A 15,989-nucleotide genomic window follows, 5' to 3' on the forward strand; every position below is an offset into this window, starting at 1 on the left:
GGAGAAGGGGATAGTATTGGTGGTTTACGGGGATATTTTGGAAGAGGAGTAGGCACCACTAGAAGGGATCAAGGCAAAGTGAGAGGAAGAGTTGGGGGAGGGTATGGAGGAGGGGTTCTGGTGTGAGGTGCTCCGGAGGGTGAACGCCTCCACCTCATGTACGAGGTTGTGGCTGATACAGCTGAAGGTGGTATATGGAGCACACCTTACAAGGGCGAGGATGAGCCGGCGCTTTGAGGGGGTAGAAGATGTGTGTGAACGTTGCGGGGCGGGGGGGGGGGGGGGGGGGGGGGGGGGGGTGTGCAAACCACGTTCGTATGTTTTGGTCCTGTCCAAAGCTGGAGGATTACTGGAAGGAGGTTTTTAGGGTAATCTCTTAAATGGTGCACGTGAAACTGGACCCTGGCCCCTGGGAGGCCACATTCGGGGTGTTGGACCAGCCGAGGTTGGAAACGGGTGTGGAGGTTGATGTTGTAGCCTTCGCCTCATTGATCGCCCGAATGCGGATCCTGTTGGGGTGGAGATCAACCTCTCCACCCTGTGCCCTGGCGCGGCGGGTGGACCTGCTGGAATTCTTGACATTTGAAAAGGTCAAATTTGAACTGAGGGGATGGATAGAGGGGTTATTCATAATCATTCACAATTCTTCGGGGCGTTATTCATTGTGCACTTTCGAGAATTGGATTACATCGAACATTGGTGGGGGAGGGCTGTGGTTGGGGGAGGGGGACTGTATGTATTAATAGGTGATTCCTGATTCCTTTTTGTTATTATGTTAACATGCGGGCTAATGTTTGGGGGTTTGGTGGGAGGATGGGATCGTTGTTATTGATATGGGGATTGACATTACATTCATTACTGATTGTTGTTTATTGTTGGGTGTAAATTTGGGAGAGAATGTGAAAAAGGAGGCGAATAAAAATATTTTTTAAAAACAGAGTAGATACGTATTTGATGGCTGGCATGGACACGATAGGTCGAAGGGACTCTTTCCGTGCTGTAAAAATTCTGACTCTGACCCTAGGGGTACATCATGGAAATGTGTTGAGAACTTGTTCCCATGCACGTAGATATTGCTTCAAACTGAAGGATTTTTCAAGGCTATAGGGCATGTGGGTGACAGAAAGATAGGTGCAGAGTTTGTTGCCATCTGAGAGAAAAGATAACCACTTGTAAGCAGGGGGACGGCTCAAGGCTCAGGGGTATAACAGATTGAGGCTAAAGTCATATGCTGCACTAAAGGAAGAGTCCGAAACTGTTTTCCATTGAATCGGAAAACTTTATGATCGTCAGGTGAAGCTGACAACATCAAGCTAGTAACTCATCCTGGAGGAAGGATACCCATTGGGTTGAGTAGTCAGATCCAGGAGCTTACTGATCAAGATGTCATTGGACCAACACTTTGAGTGAATCCAAAGATGGTACTGCTCAAACCAAATGAAGATGTAAAATTGTGCATCAAAATGAAACAGGTGAATGAAGCAGTTTAGAGAACACCAACTGTATATACCAACCGTGGATGAGGTTCTCCAATTGCTGTCAACAAGCAAGCTGCTTTCCAAGTTGGACTTCATGTGGAGCTAGAGTTGCACCCAGACTCTATGAAGGTGACAACTTTTGTCACACTTTAGACTTTACCAATGCAAGTGGCTGTTATTTGGTGTGAATGCAATACCTGAGATTTACCAGCTCGAGATCCATAAAGTATTTCAAGGCTATCCTGGAAACAGTCAATGACCGGGATTTTCCACTCTGGGCCGAAGCCCTGTAGCAGGGGTGGGAAGTCACTGCAGAGTCTAGTGGGAAAACCTGATGAATCGCATGATGCTTAGCTGATTTAATTATGCAGCCGAGGGATTCATGGGGAATCACACCGTGGGGCAGGCAGGAAGTTGCGCTCCTCGCTGTCATGCCCTGGTGCCATATTTAAAGAGCGTCGGAACAGCTATGCATTCATCAAGTGTTGGAATTCGGAGTAGGGCATGGTAGGCAGGTGTCAACCAGCACAATTCAGTGACGTCTCCTCGATGACACATTTCTAACCACAGGAGGACAGGTGGGATGCCCTTTTTCATGGGGATGGGAGGAGGAGGCATACCTGTCTCACTGCACCTGCATGGGAAGAGGTTGTCAGGGTGGTGAATACCATATGGTCTGCAGGTAAGGAGGCAATCGTGAGTCACTGACCCAGCCACATGGAAGTCACAGATTTTGGAGGGTGGATTTATTGATGTAGAGGGAAATTGTAAATGCTGCTTCTACTGATATGCCTCCATTGTTCTTGTCCTTTTTGCTGGAGCTCACAGGTCTGGAGGGTGCTGCTGAAGTACCCATGGTGACTAGCAACAGTGCATCATTCATATGGTGCACACAGTTGCCAATGGTTTGGTGGTGGAGATCTGCAGCATGTGAACATCACCTGCATAACAAGTGCTCACAAACCATCTTTTATCTTCATACAGGAGAGGTTGTGCATAAAAAGCACAAGAGAGATTAGACTGTGGGATCATGTCCAATCTGTGCCCCCTCGCACAGCACGAATGGTGAGCTGCCGGGTCGGCTGGTGAGGACCATGACTGTTCCTGTGATAATTGTGAGACTTCTCTCTCCCAGCCATCCAGTGAGAAAATGTGCTTAATATCTGCATATAGAACCTGAAGGTAAGGATCTGCAGAGTGTAGGAGAAAGCCCATGCAGTCACTCATTCTCTCCTCTTCCCATTACTGGTGCCAGCAGGAAGAGGTTAAGGCCAGATACCAATCCTGAACCGCCGCCTGCAGAGGACTGAGGATGGTTATATGATGGCTATGAATTCTCACCTGTAGAGCCATCAGAGCAGTCACCAGCACCCTCCACCTACACAAAGACCCTCACCTTGCTGGGTTGGAGATCCAGTTTAGACTGGGTCTCACACTCTTGTAGTCACAGCACAGACACGTGTCTGCAGCAGGAGGAGGCAGGGATAGCCAGGATCAACAACACTCAGAGAAGACTGCTGGGTAAGAAACCTCTGCTAAGATGACCAGTCTCTGGGAGCGGTCACGGATAAGAGACTAGTGATGCACTGAGGGGCAAGGGAACACAAGGCAAAAGTATCGGAGGCCCTCAACAGAATGTGGCATGAGGTGGAAGAGTCCATCTGCCTATTCGCTCGTCTGGTGACATCAACATGTGTACGCATCAAGGTCTTCATGGGATGATAACATAGGCCATGGAGAACCTGGTCCAGTAGAACACCCAGTTTGTGCCAGAGGTGCATACATACCTGTACTCCATCGCTGTAGCCAAGATGAGCTTTTGCAATGTTTACGTGAGAGGGGGATAGGGCATCATGGCCGTCTTCCAGGTGTCCATTACCCTCCATGAGTCAGGCAGACACCACTAGGGCGTCCATTTGGAATCTCCGACGGTTTCCAGGCATTCAAAGTGCACTCTGTCCGTCACCGCGTCAGTTCCAACCTCTGGGACCACTGAGAGTGCACCTTCCCCAGAGCAGGAGACCCAAGGAAAGCCAGGGTCATCAGGCCTCAGGCGTCCGGAGGATGCCTGGCAAAGTCATAGGAGACAGGAGGACATAGTGGTCAGCATGTTGCCTCCACCTCTGCTGCAGACGTCATGGAAACAAGAGTGAACTTCGAACATTCCTCACCGTACCATTTAAATGTTGTAGTAGGGTAGGGAAAGTTTGAAGTTTACACTTGTTGCAGAGGTGTACAATCATTGTAAATATATTCACAAGTGAGCAAAATCTATGCATAGTTGCACTTAATAGATTCCTGCTGGATTTTTATTGTTTCTGTTCATGGAAATGATAGTGTGCCCCCCCCCCCCCCCCCCCAATTCAAGGGGCCGACACAAGCTGGCTCTGATACCCTCTGTTACCCTAATACTGCGGATCTCCGCATCACCCTAATACTGTGGCAGCCTAGAGCCAGCAGGTTACCATGAGGTGCTCTTTTATTGCCTGCATCTCATCACTGGGACGTTAATGAGGCCTGTCCCTCAAAACATACCAGGCCTCCCATTGCTTCCAAAAAGAAAATTCTGGAAAATCTCAGCAGGTCTGGCAGCATCTGTAAGGAGATAAAAGAGCTAACGTTTCGAGTCCAGATGACCCTTTGTCAAAGCTCTTTTATCTCTTTTATCTCCCTACAGATGCTGCCAGACCTGCTGAGATTTTCCAGCATTTTCTTTTTGGTTTCAGATTCCAGCATCCGCAGTAATTTGCTTTTCTCCCATTGCTTCTCTCACTCTAGGACCACAAAGAGGGACCATCTGGCCCATCTTTACCTACAAATCACCAGTTAAGTCATTGATTTGAAAATGCTTAATGATATTCTGAAAATGTGCAGGCACTATATAAATGCAAGTTCATTATTTCCCTTTGACGCATCTACTGCCTTTTGAAACATATTACTACGGCATGCAATTGGGATGGAGATCTGATCCGTAACTAGAAGGCTGCATGCCCAGGCCTTAAAGGTACAAGACCATTTCATCCAACCAGGAGATTCACTGATAAAGGATTTGGTACAGCTATACACTATGCTTAATATTTTTTTACCTTATATTCATCTCTTCAAAGCCCAAGGTTAGGAGCAGATGTATCTGTACAATGTGGCAAGTTTAGGCATGCCAATAGTGTGTGCACTGTGCACCCCATGTTAAAGATGCTTATGATATTATAAATCTGCAATGTGACTATCTTAGGAAAGATAAACTACCTGTTCCAACCCATGCCGTTAACATTCTTTAAAATATTTTTCTTTGGCTCCTTGTTGCAATATTTCTAAATTGTGCCTCAAAACTGAAATAATACATTGGTTTAATGTATCCTGATGATCAATCATCATGACTGATCTAACACATACACACCGCAGCTTTTTGAAAAGTCAGGGGTGTTGAACTGGAGAAAATGCATTTGAAGATAATACAAAAGAAAAATTATGCAACATCTCTTCAAACAGCAATTAGCTTTGGTTGCACTTTCAAAACATCATCCTGCTTTCTCCAGGGACCAATAGCTGCTAGTTTTGCATGCCACATCTCCGTCCCAGAAATAGCTTATTTTCCAGCAGATCACGGTAACTCAGACTTTATCTAACCATCATCTATACAACTTAAATCATATAACTATAAAGTCTCAAACAGCAGCAGTCACAGGAAAAAAAGACTTACATACGAAATAGGAGCAGCAATAGGCCATTCGGCCCCTCGAGCCTGCTCCGCTATTCAATAAGACCAAGACATTTTTTTTTAAAATTTAGAGTACCCAATTATTATTTTTTTCCAGTTATGGGGCAATTTAACGTGGTCAATCCACCTAACCTGCACATCTTTGGGTTCTCGGGGTGAAGCCCACGCAGATATGAGAGAATGTGCAAACTCCACACAGACAGTGACCTCGGGCCAGAATTCGACTCAGTCCCAGTGCTAACCACTGCGCCACATGTCACCCCAGACCAAGGCATTTACCATCTAACGTGGTATATGCTAATTCCACATTGCCATCTACTCCCCCCCCCAATAACCTTTGATTCCCATGCTAAACAATAATCTATCTACCTCTGCCATAAAACTATTTAGTGACCCCCACCTCCATTGCCTTCTGAGGCAGAGTTCCAAATTCACACAACCATCAGGGAGAAAATATTATCCTCATCTCTGTCCTAAAAGGGTGACCCCTAATTTTATATCAATGCCCCCTTGTTCTGGAGTTACCCACATGCAGAAAAATCATTTCTGCATCCACCCTGTCAAGGCCGTTCAGGATCTTATAAACTTCAATCAAGTCACTCTTCTAAACTCCAGTGAAACAAGCCCAGCCTGTCCAACCTATCCACATAAGACAACCCGCTCATTCCAGGTATCAACTGAGTAAACCCCCTCTGAGCCGGTTCTAATACATTTACATCCTTCCTGAAATAAGGAAATCAAACTGCACACAGTGGTAGCACAGTAGTTAGCACTGTTGCTTCACAGCTCCAGGGACCCGACTTCAATTCCCGGCTTGGGTCACTGTCTGTGCGGAGTTTCCACGTTCTCCCCATGTCCGCTTGGGTTTCCTCTGCATGCTCCGGTTTCCTCCCACGAGTCCCGAAAGACGTGCTTGTTAGGTGAATTGAACATTCTGAATTCTCCCTCGGTGTACCCAAACAGGTGCCGGAATGTGGCCAGTAAGGGATTTTCACAGTAACGTCATTGCAGTGTTAATTTAAGCCTGCATGTGATACTAATATAGATAATTGTTATTTGAGAAATAATCTTGAATGTAAAACTGAAACATAAGGGGCGGGATTCTCTGACACCCCGCCGGGTCGGAGAATCGCCGGCTGCCGAATTCTCCGGCGGCGGTTTTTTGGCGGGGGCGGGGATCGCGTCGCGCCGGTCGGGGGACGTTGGCAGTGGCCCCCCCGGTGATTCTCCGGGCCCAGATGGGCCGAGCGGACACCCCGTTTTCGGCTGGTGCCGCCGACGTGGATTAGACAAGGTCCATACCGGCAGAACCTGGCATTGAGTGCGGCTTGTAGAGTCCTCAGGGGGGATCCAGCCCCCGGTGGGGCCCCCATGGTGGCCTGGCCCGCGATTGGGGCCCACCGATCTGCGGGCGGGCCTGTGCCGTGGGGGCACTCTTTCCCTCAGCGCCAGCCTCTGTAAAGCTCCGCCATGGCCGGCGTGGCGAAGCAACCCCCTGCGCAAGCGCAGGGATCACGGCAGCAGTTCGGTGCAAGCACCAGAACACGCTGGCGCTCCCCCGCATGTGCCAACTCGCACCGGTCGGCGGAGGCCCGTCACCACCGGTTGGTGCAGCGCCAACCACTCCAGCGCCGGCCTAGCCCCCGGAAGCGCGGAGGATTCCACAACTTCCGGGCGCTGGAGTGGTTGACGCCGCTCTTTGGCGCCGGTACGGCCCGCCTGCCGGTTGGGGGAGAATCCCGGCCCATATCCTTACTTTTATGTTCAATTCTCTCATAATAGAAGATAGAATTCCATTAATCTTCTTAATTACTTGTATCTGTACACCAACCTTTCTCATGACTCATGCACAGAACACCTAGATCTCTCTGCATCTCGGGAATCTGCAGTTGTTCTCCATTTAAGTAATGCTGTTCCTTTTTATTCTTTTTGCCAAAATGAACAGCTTGACACATTATACTCCACATTTTTGCCCACATACTCAACGTACCATTATCTGTGTGTGTACTCCTATATCCTCTTCACAACATATTTTCGTATCTATCTTTTTCTCTTCTGCAGATTTAGCTACCAATTCGCTCCCCTCAAAAAAGTCATTAATATACAATGTAAAAAGTTGTGGTCCCAGTAAAGACCCTGATGGACCCTATTTGTTACATCCTACCAATCAGAAAACAACCCATTGAAGGAAACTCTGTTTTCTCCCAGACAGCCAATCTTCTGTCCATGCTAATATGCTACAACTTACACAACAAGCTTTTATTTTCCGTAATAGCCTTTGATGTAGCACCTTATCCAATGTCTTCTGGAAATTTAAATACAATACATCTGCAGGCTCCCCTTTATCCACATTGCAAGCTACACCTTCAAAGAACTACAATAAATTGATTAAACATGATTTCCCTATCACAAAACGATGCTGGCTCTTCCCATTCTAATGCCCAGCTATAACCTGCTTAATGATCGACTCTAACACCTTCCTCACGACAGACGTCAGGTTAAGTGGCCTATAGTTTCCCATTTTCTGTCTCCCTCCCTTTTTGAATAGATGGGTTATATTTGCTACTTTCCAGTCAGATGAGTACTTTCCAGAATCTGGCGAATTTTGTAAAGTTAGCACCTATGCATCGACTACCTCGTCAGCCACCTCTTTTAAGTCCCTCAGGTAAAGTCCACCATGACCTGGAGATTTCTCAGCTCGCAGCTTTGTCAGCTTGCTCAGTACAGCTTCCCTATAGTGATTATAATTTCACCAAGTTCCTCTTTCCCTTCCACCACTTGATTTACGGTTAGTATTGGAAGTTTTTGGATCCTATCTAGTAAAGACGGAAGCAAAATACTTTTTCATATTATCTACCATTTCTTTATTACCCACTATTAACACCCCATTGTTGATCTCGCGAGAACAAGTGCCCACTTTATATTCTTTTCCTGTTTAAATACATGAGGAGACTCTTGCTATCCAATTTTTTGCATTTCGAGCTAGCCTCCTCTCATACTCTCAGTCATTCTCTGCTGTTCTTTATATTCTGACCAGTCATCTGACTTGTTGTGTAAACTCAGAAGAATATGACATTTGAAACGTGAAAGTAATACTGAGAATGCCTGAGGCTTTTTAATGAAAGGGAGAAGTCCCACAAGGGGTTAACAGCAGCAGCCTGTTTTGAAAGCAGACAACTTCACAGACAGGGAAGAAAACATAGAGGAGCTTCATTTTAATTTAAAAGTTAGAAAATACATTTGATTGACTTAAAAAAGTTATATGAAAGGGAACAGTATTTCACAAATCTTTAAGTAATGAATTATTTTATTGAACAATTAGGAAAAGCAGCCAGAATCTAAAGTATAAGATAAGGAACAACTGTTAAGTGTGAAAGGTTGCTGACACTGGTAATAAAGTGGAACAACTGATTTACAAATTAAGAAAACTAGAAGATGACAAGGTTACATTATAATGTACATCACATTTGAAGTTAAAACCTTTTAGAAGATGGCCAAAGCAGATAAAGTTAGAGTCAGGGGGGATAACCCTAACATGACATTAGCTTAACCTGAAGATGACCCGGGTCGAATCTGAGAAAACTCATAAAAAAAGACATAAATCCAAAAGAGTGCGAACTAAGACACAGACAAAGTTATTACATGTCAAGCAAAGCGAGAAAAGTTCAGTCAAGGATGGCGAGCGGGTGAGGATGAAGCTGCACTGTCGCTGCTAAAGTACCGCCACGCTTCTAAACTGCTAAAACATAGCCTTCGAACTGTCAAGTAAGCAGTCTGAAGGGTGCCAGGTGCAGAGGTTAAGGGGCCCCAAATGGCTATAAAAACTGGGGAAAATGAGCAGATAAAGAGAATCTTCCTCGGTGATGGGACAAGCAACATCGACAGACCGAGCAGCCCAGAGAAATCAGCAGAAGACCAAAAGTTAAAGAAAACTGATTGTCAAGAGAGACTTGAAAGTCTGCAACTGGTCCGAACAAGAAAAGATCTTTTTACCTTTCTGTAAAAGTAGTTATTCTCTTTTAACTTGTGAGGCACGATCAATTTGGCTGGAGACGAAGTTGAATTCAAACTGAGGCTTTATTAGTATCTGAAGTGTGGCCTCCTACAGCAGCTGATGAAATGGCTGCGAGCTGAAGGCCACGCATATTTATAACCCGGCTCCTGTGCGGAGCTAGCATGCAGGGGCCCAGGTGAACCTGTAGTGCAGGTTCTACCGTACAACCCTTAATATAGGAACACAGTGGTTTACCACATTCACCTCCTGTTAAAATTGAGTCCGGTGGGGGTGGTGGATAACTATATACAAATCGCAATCTTTAATATTTACAGAACAGTGAAAACAAAAATGTCTCTGGTCAACCGGTGGGCCGGTCAGAGGTTCAGCCGGTCCAGCGCCTTAATCGTCCTCTGGGATTGACGAAGTGGAGCCGGCGATATTGGTGCTGTCGTGGTCGAAGTTGACTCCGGGAGCGTGCCAAAATCCTCTTCATCAACGGGGGTGGGAAGGGGGAGGACGGACGGTCCTAGGGGGGGGTGATGGGGGCGGCGGGGGAGGGTGGCGCCGGGGGTGGTGTGGGGCGGAACCTGCTGGTGCCAGGTCCCTGAGGTAGACGGTATCCTGGCGGCTGTTGGGGAACGCTACGTAGGCGTACTGTGGGTTTGCATGGAGCAGGTGCACCCTTTCCACCAATGGGTCCGCCTTGTGGAGCCGCAAATGTTTACGGAGAAGCATGGTTCCCGGAGCTGTGAGCCAAGTTGGGAGTGATACCCTGGATGTGGACTTCCTGGGGAAGGCAAAAAGACGTTCATGCGGTGTGCTGTTAGTAGCAGTGCAAAGTAATGAGCGAATGGAATGTAGTGCATCAGGGAGGACCTCTTGCCAGCGGGAGGCCGGGAGATTTCTGGACTGTAGGGCCAGCTGGACGACCCTCCATACCACCACATTCTCCCTTTCTACCTGTCCGTTTCCCCGGGGGTTGTAGGTCATCGTTCTGCTGGAGGCGATAACCCTGCTGAGCAGGAACTGGCGTAGCTCATCACTCATGAATGAGGATCCCCTGTCACTGTGGATGTAGGCGGGGAAGCCAAACAGAGTGAAGATAGAATTAAGGGCTTTAATGACGGTGGCAGACATCATGTCGGGGCATGGGATGGCGAAGGGAAACCGGGAGTATTCATCGATCACACTGAGGAAATATGTGTGTCGGTCGGAGGAGGGGAGGGGGCCTTTGAAATCCACGCTGAGGCGTTCAAAGGGGCGGGAGGCCTTCACCAGGTGCACGTGGTCCGGCCGGTAGAAGTGCGGTTTGCACTCCGCACAGACCTGGCAGTCCTTGGTGATCGTCCTTACTTCCTCGATGTAGTAGGGCAAATTTTGTGCCTTAATGAAGTGGTACAACCGAGTGACCCCTGGGTGACAAAGGCTGTCGTGCAGGGTCCGGAGTCGGTCTACCTGTGCGCTGGCACATGTACCTCGGGATAGGGCGTCTGGGGGCTCGTTGAGTTTGCCAGGGCGATACTTAATCTCGTAGTTATAGGTGGAGAGCTCGATTCTCCACTGCAAGATTTTGTCATTTTTGATCTTGCCCCGCTGCGTGTTGTTGAACAAGAAGGCTACCGACCGTTGGTCAGTGAGGAGAGTGAATCTCCTGTCGGCCAGGTAATGCCTCTAATGTCGCACAGCCTCAATGATAGCCTGGGCCTCCTTTTCGACGGATGAGTGCCGAATTTCGGAGGCATAGAGGGTGCGGGAAAAGAATGCCACAGGCCTGCCTGCCTGGTTGAGTGTGGCGGCAATGGCAACGTCTGATGCGTTGCTTTCTACTTGGAAAGGAAGTGTTTTGTCTACAGCGTGCATTCCAGCTTTGGCAATGTCAGCTCTGATCCGGGTGAAGGCCTGTTGGGCCTCTGCCGTCAGGGGGAAATTAGTGGACTGTATGAGTGGGCGGGCCTTGTCCGCATAGTTTGGGACCCACTGAGCGTAATACGAGAAGAACCCCAGGCAGCGTTTGAGGGCCTTCTGGCAGTGGAGGAGGGGAAGCTCCATGAGGCGGCGCATGCGGTCGGGATTGGGCACCAGAACTCAGTTCTGGACCACGTAGCCGAGGATGGCTAAGCGGTTTATACGGAACACATTCTCCTTGTTGTACGTGAGGTTGAGGAGAGTGGCGGTGCAGAGAAATTCAGCGAGGTTGGCGTCGCGGTCCTGCTGATCATGGCCGCGTCGGGGGGGGGGGGGCTGGGGGCGACCGCTGCCGCTGAGCGGGCCTGGTGCGGGGGAGAAGATGGCGGCGCCCATTGCTCGCACATGGCCTGGGGAGGAGGGGAGGATAGCGGCGCCCATTTTCCGTGACCGGGGGCGGGGTGACCGCTGCCGCTGAGCGGGCCTGGCACACCGCTGCGTAGTGGCCCTTCTTCCTGCAGGCCTTACAAAGGGCAGCGTGGGCCGGGCAGCATTGGCGGGGGTGTCTTTGTTGGCCGCAAAAATAGCATCGGGCCCCCCCCCCCCGGAGATCACCGGCTGGCGCGTAGCGCAGGCATACTGGGTCGGTAGCGTCCCCGCTGGGGCAGCTGCCTATGGGGCCCATGAAGCGTAGGAGGAGTGGGCCGCACGGATGGGGGAGTAGGACTGTACATTGCGCAGGGCGACAGTCATGGAAAACGCTAGTGTTTTAGTCTCTGCGAGGTCGCGCGTGGCCCCTTCTAGGAGCCGCTGCCTGATAACATCGGACCCAATCCCAGTTACAAAAGCGTCCCTCATAAAGAGATCTGAGTGCTCCTTAGCTGTAACGTTCTGGCAGTCACAGCCCCAGACTAGTGGGGTCAGGGCCCTCCAGAAGTCCTCGATTGGCTCACCAGGTAGTTGAGTACGCGTTGCGAGCGCGTGTCAGGCAAAGAGCGTGTTCGTCTTCTGCTCATAACTCTCTTTGAGTCAAGTCATAGCGTCAGCGTAATTGGGCGCATCCTGGATCAGCGGGAAGATTTTAGAGTTGAGTCTGGAGTACCAGATTTGAATCTTCTGAGCCTCTGGAACAGGGGTCGGCGCCGCGTTGATATACGCTTCAAAACAAGCTAGCCAGTGCTGAAAGTCCTTTCTGGCGTTGCTTGCGTGTGGATTCAGCTGCAGTCGATCTGGTTTAATCCGGAGGTCCATCTTCTGAATCAGATGCTAATAAATTGAGGCACGATCAATTTGGCTGGAGACAAAAGTTGAATTCAAACTGAGGCTTTATTAGTATCTGAAGTGTGGCCTCCTGCAGCAGCTGACGAAATAGCTGCGAGCTGAAGGCCACGCATATTTATAACCCGGCTCCTGTGCGGAGCTAGCATGCAGGGGCCCAGGTGAACCTGTAGTGCAGGTTCTACCGTACAACCCTTAATATAGGAACACTGGTTTATCACAACTTGAAAATAAAGTTCAGTTCAAATTGATAACCTTAGTGGTTATTATTATTTTCTTTAAAAAGTTTACTTTACTTCACTTAGCAAGCTGGACCCGTGTGTAAGTTACTAAGTGGTCAGTAAATAAAATTCTTCTACGAAGATACGGGTTATACCGGGGGATAACTTGAAACACTAGTTTCACCTGAATAGCATCCGCCAAAGTCTGCGTAGGAGTCGGGGACTGAGAATCGCTGCTCACCATTTAGAATAAATTGACCCTTTTTGGTATAGAGGGAATTCTAAGAATAGTGGTGAGGTAAAAACTACACCTGCTATTTACCTTTATGCAGTTTATGTATTTTTTCTTATGTTTGATGCTTTCCTTAACTTTTTGGTTAATCACGGATGGTGGGTCCTCCCCTTAGAAACTTTCTTCATAGCAAGAATAAATGTCCTCTGGATATTAGGAAATATCCCCTTAAATGTCTGCCCCTGCTCCTCTATTGATCTATCCTCTTGCCTAGTAACCCAGCTAGCTCAGCTTTTGTTTAAAATAATAGTCTTAGACCCACATTTCTCCCTTTCAAACAGGGTGCAAAACTCAATCACATAGTGATCACTGCTACCTACGGGTGCCTGTACTCTGAGGCTTTAATCCTGTGACATTACACAATGCCAAGGCTAATATAACCTGCTGTCCAGTTGGTTCCAGAACATATTGCTCCACTTGCATTCATCTAATATTTTTCACATTCTCAACATGTCTCAAAGTACATTACAGCCAATGAAGTACCCTTGAGGTTTGGTCACTGTGATATGTAGGAAACACAGCAGCCAATTCAACCAGAGCAAGGTCCTCCCCAAAAAATGTGATAATAACTAGTCAAACTGTTTTTGTGATGTTGATTCAGGAAAAATATTGACCATGGTCACTGGGTATAACTCTGGTTCTCTTCTTCAAAGTAGTGCAATTGGACCTTTTAAGTTAACTTGACAGGGTAGACTGGGCTTTGCATTAACATCGCACCTGAAATATGGTACCTCTGACCTTGCAGCACTCCCTCAGTACTGCAATGGAGTATCAGCTTCAGATTTTAGGTGTGGTTGAGTTCTTCCATCTAACCACAGGAGATGCAGGAACAGGTTGCAATAGTTTATTCATGATTCATGCATGGAGGGAACTACCACAGAGAACCCTCTAGAGGAGCACCCTCCTCTGATACAGCTGTTACAGCTCGAACAGGGAGAGCATTCTAATACCACACTCTCTCCCAAGTCACACTTACACAGCTATTCAGTACGCAGAACATTGTTTTAAAATCCGCATCTTGCCCATGTAGGTTTATTATTAAACCTTTACTCAAAAGCTTGTTTCTAATCTTCTAGCTTCAGATTGTCTGTTCTTCCAAAAAGTAAACAACCTTGCTGCTGAGTTCTACTGATGTTAGGACCATGAGCGAGAGCATTTGACGAGCATGCGATTTTACTCCAATGCAGGGGTGAACTGAACCTATTACCTCAACCCTCACATTCATACCCTGAAGTGCGACATTCTGACTCAAGAGAAGCTGACAGCAATCAAACCAAATAAATAAATATTAATCAAATAAAATCAAATAAAGTATTGTCAATGTTCAGACGATAGTGCTTTTTAGGCAATTTGGGGTCATTGGGGCAACAGTCATTAGCATAACAAAGTACAATTTTATTAAATATGGATGAAATTCCTTTTGTAATGGAGACTGAAAAATGGCTGTTTCCCTTCAAAACTATACACTTGTAAATGAAATTATGTTCTCAAACACTGCAAAATTATATATTCTTGTGATTTTATCAATAGGTTGATATTTTAACCTAATAGGAAGACATTTTAATTCTGGAATTTATTCAGGAAAAAATAGATAATATAAAAGGCAGGATGCTTTTAAAATAACACGAAAAAACTCATAGTGCCATCTCTAAAATGGTGCAGACTCAAAGGGCCGAATGGCCTCCTTCTGCACTGTAAATTCAATGATAATCTATGATTAATCTAGGACAAAGGTTCGGCACAACATCGTGGGCCGAAGGGCCTGTTCTGTGCTGTATTTTCTCTGTTCTATGTTCTATGTTCTAAAACCTGAAGTGTGCTGGTGCGATATGGATAGTGCTTTCCTTACTCATAAGGAACCAGCACCGGAAATCAATGCATATATTGTGCACATTGTATGTCATTTGATCATTATCTTGCAAGAAGGAAAACCCTAAGAGATCACAAATTTATTGATTTCCTTAAAATAAAAGTCTAAATATCAAATTGCTGTAAACTCCAGGTCAGAAAGCAATGTGGAGATAAACAGAGTTAACTTTTCAGGGCGAGCTGAGCTCTTGGAAGGCCATCCCAACCTGAAAGATTAATTCTGTTTAACTGGACTGCTGAATATTTTCAGCATTGTAGATGTTTAGCATCCGCAATATCTTGATTTTGTTATAATCAAAACTGTGTGTACACAAAATCAGATTCCTCTCCAGATTTTATTCTTTTTCAATGCTTAGAATACATTTTTCTAATTGTCAAATTAATTCATGGTAACCTTCCGATGATGAAAAGTAATGGTTCAAATTAACCATATAGCATTTAAACAGACTACACAATACTTAAGTATGCCTTAACCCCATCAGGAAATCTTCCCCAAACTAAACTAAGTGCCTGAAAATGTGCTTAGCACCCACTTATTTATTTGTATGATTTATTAATTTGCAACATTACCCACACTCATGAAGAAACAACACTAGGATATTACGGTAAAATTTTACAAAATATTTTAGGTGTCATCTCTTTTGTCAAGGTATCAAGTGCATTCATCCTGTGTCAAGAGAGCAACTGTGCTTAATTAACAGACGAGCCTATCCCAACGTTCTCAAATAGCAATGAGACTCTTCTTTTCTGGATTACCAGCTGCTGAAAATAAGAGTAAAAGGACTTCTCCTGGACCGGAAACATGACCAAAAATGTGAACAAAATAACCAGGGATTGGAACGGGCAAATTTCGATTTAAGATAGTACTTGTGGCTGGAGCAAATGCTGAGGAAGAATATAGTTCTGGGTAATTGGCAAAGTGAGCTGAAGCAGCTCAAAGTGGTATAGCCAGTTCATGGTAATTGGTGGCCTGCAGTAACATCGTGCAGGCAGGCAGACCTCACAAAGCATTGGGGTTGGGACCTGGAAGTGGCCCTGCTCCTTGCTTAAACACTCCAGATGTAAAATATTCCACCCAATTGTTCCAATTTTACAATTAAAGTAGAAATATGTTGGGATCGTCCTTAAATGAATGCATCAAGTACTCTGGAATGACTTGAGGTTACGAAAGTTGAAATATAAATGCAAGTTATTCTTTAAGTTGAAGCATCCCAAATGTATAAGGTTATAA

The sequence above is a fragment of the Scyliorhinus torazame genome, chromosome 1 (assembly GCF_047496885.1).
Source record: "Scyliorhinus torazame isolate Kashiwa2021f chromosome 1, sScyTor2.1, whole genome shotgun sequence".
NCBI classification, from domain to species: Eukaryota; Metazoa; Chordata; class Chondrichthyes; order Carcharhiniformes; family Scyliorhinidae; genus Scyliorhinus; species Scyliorhinus torazame.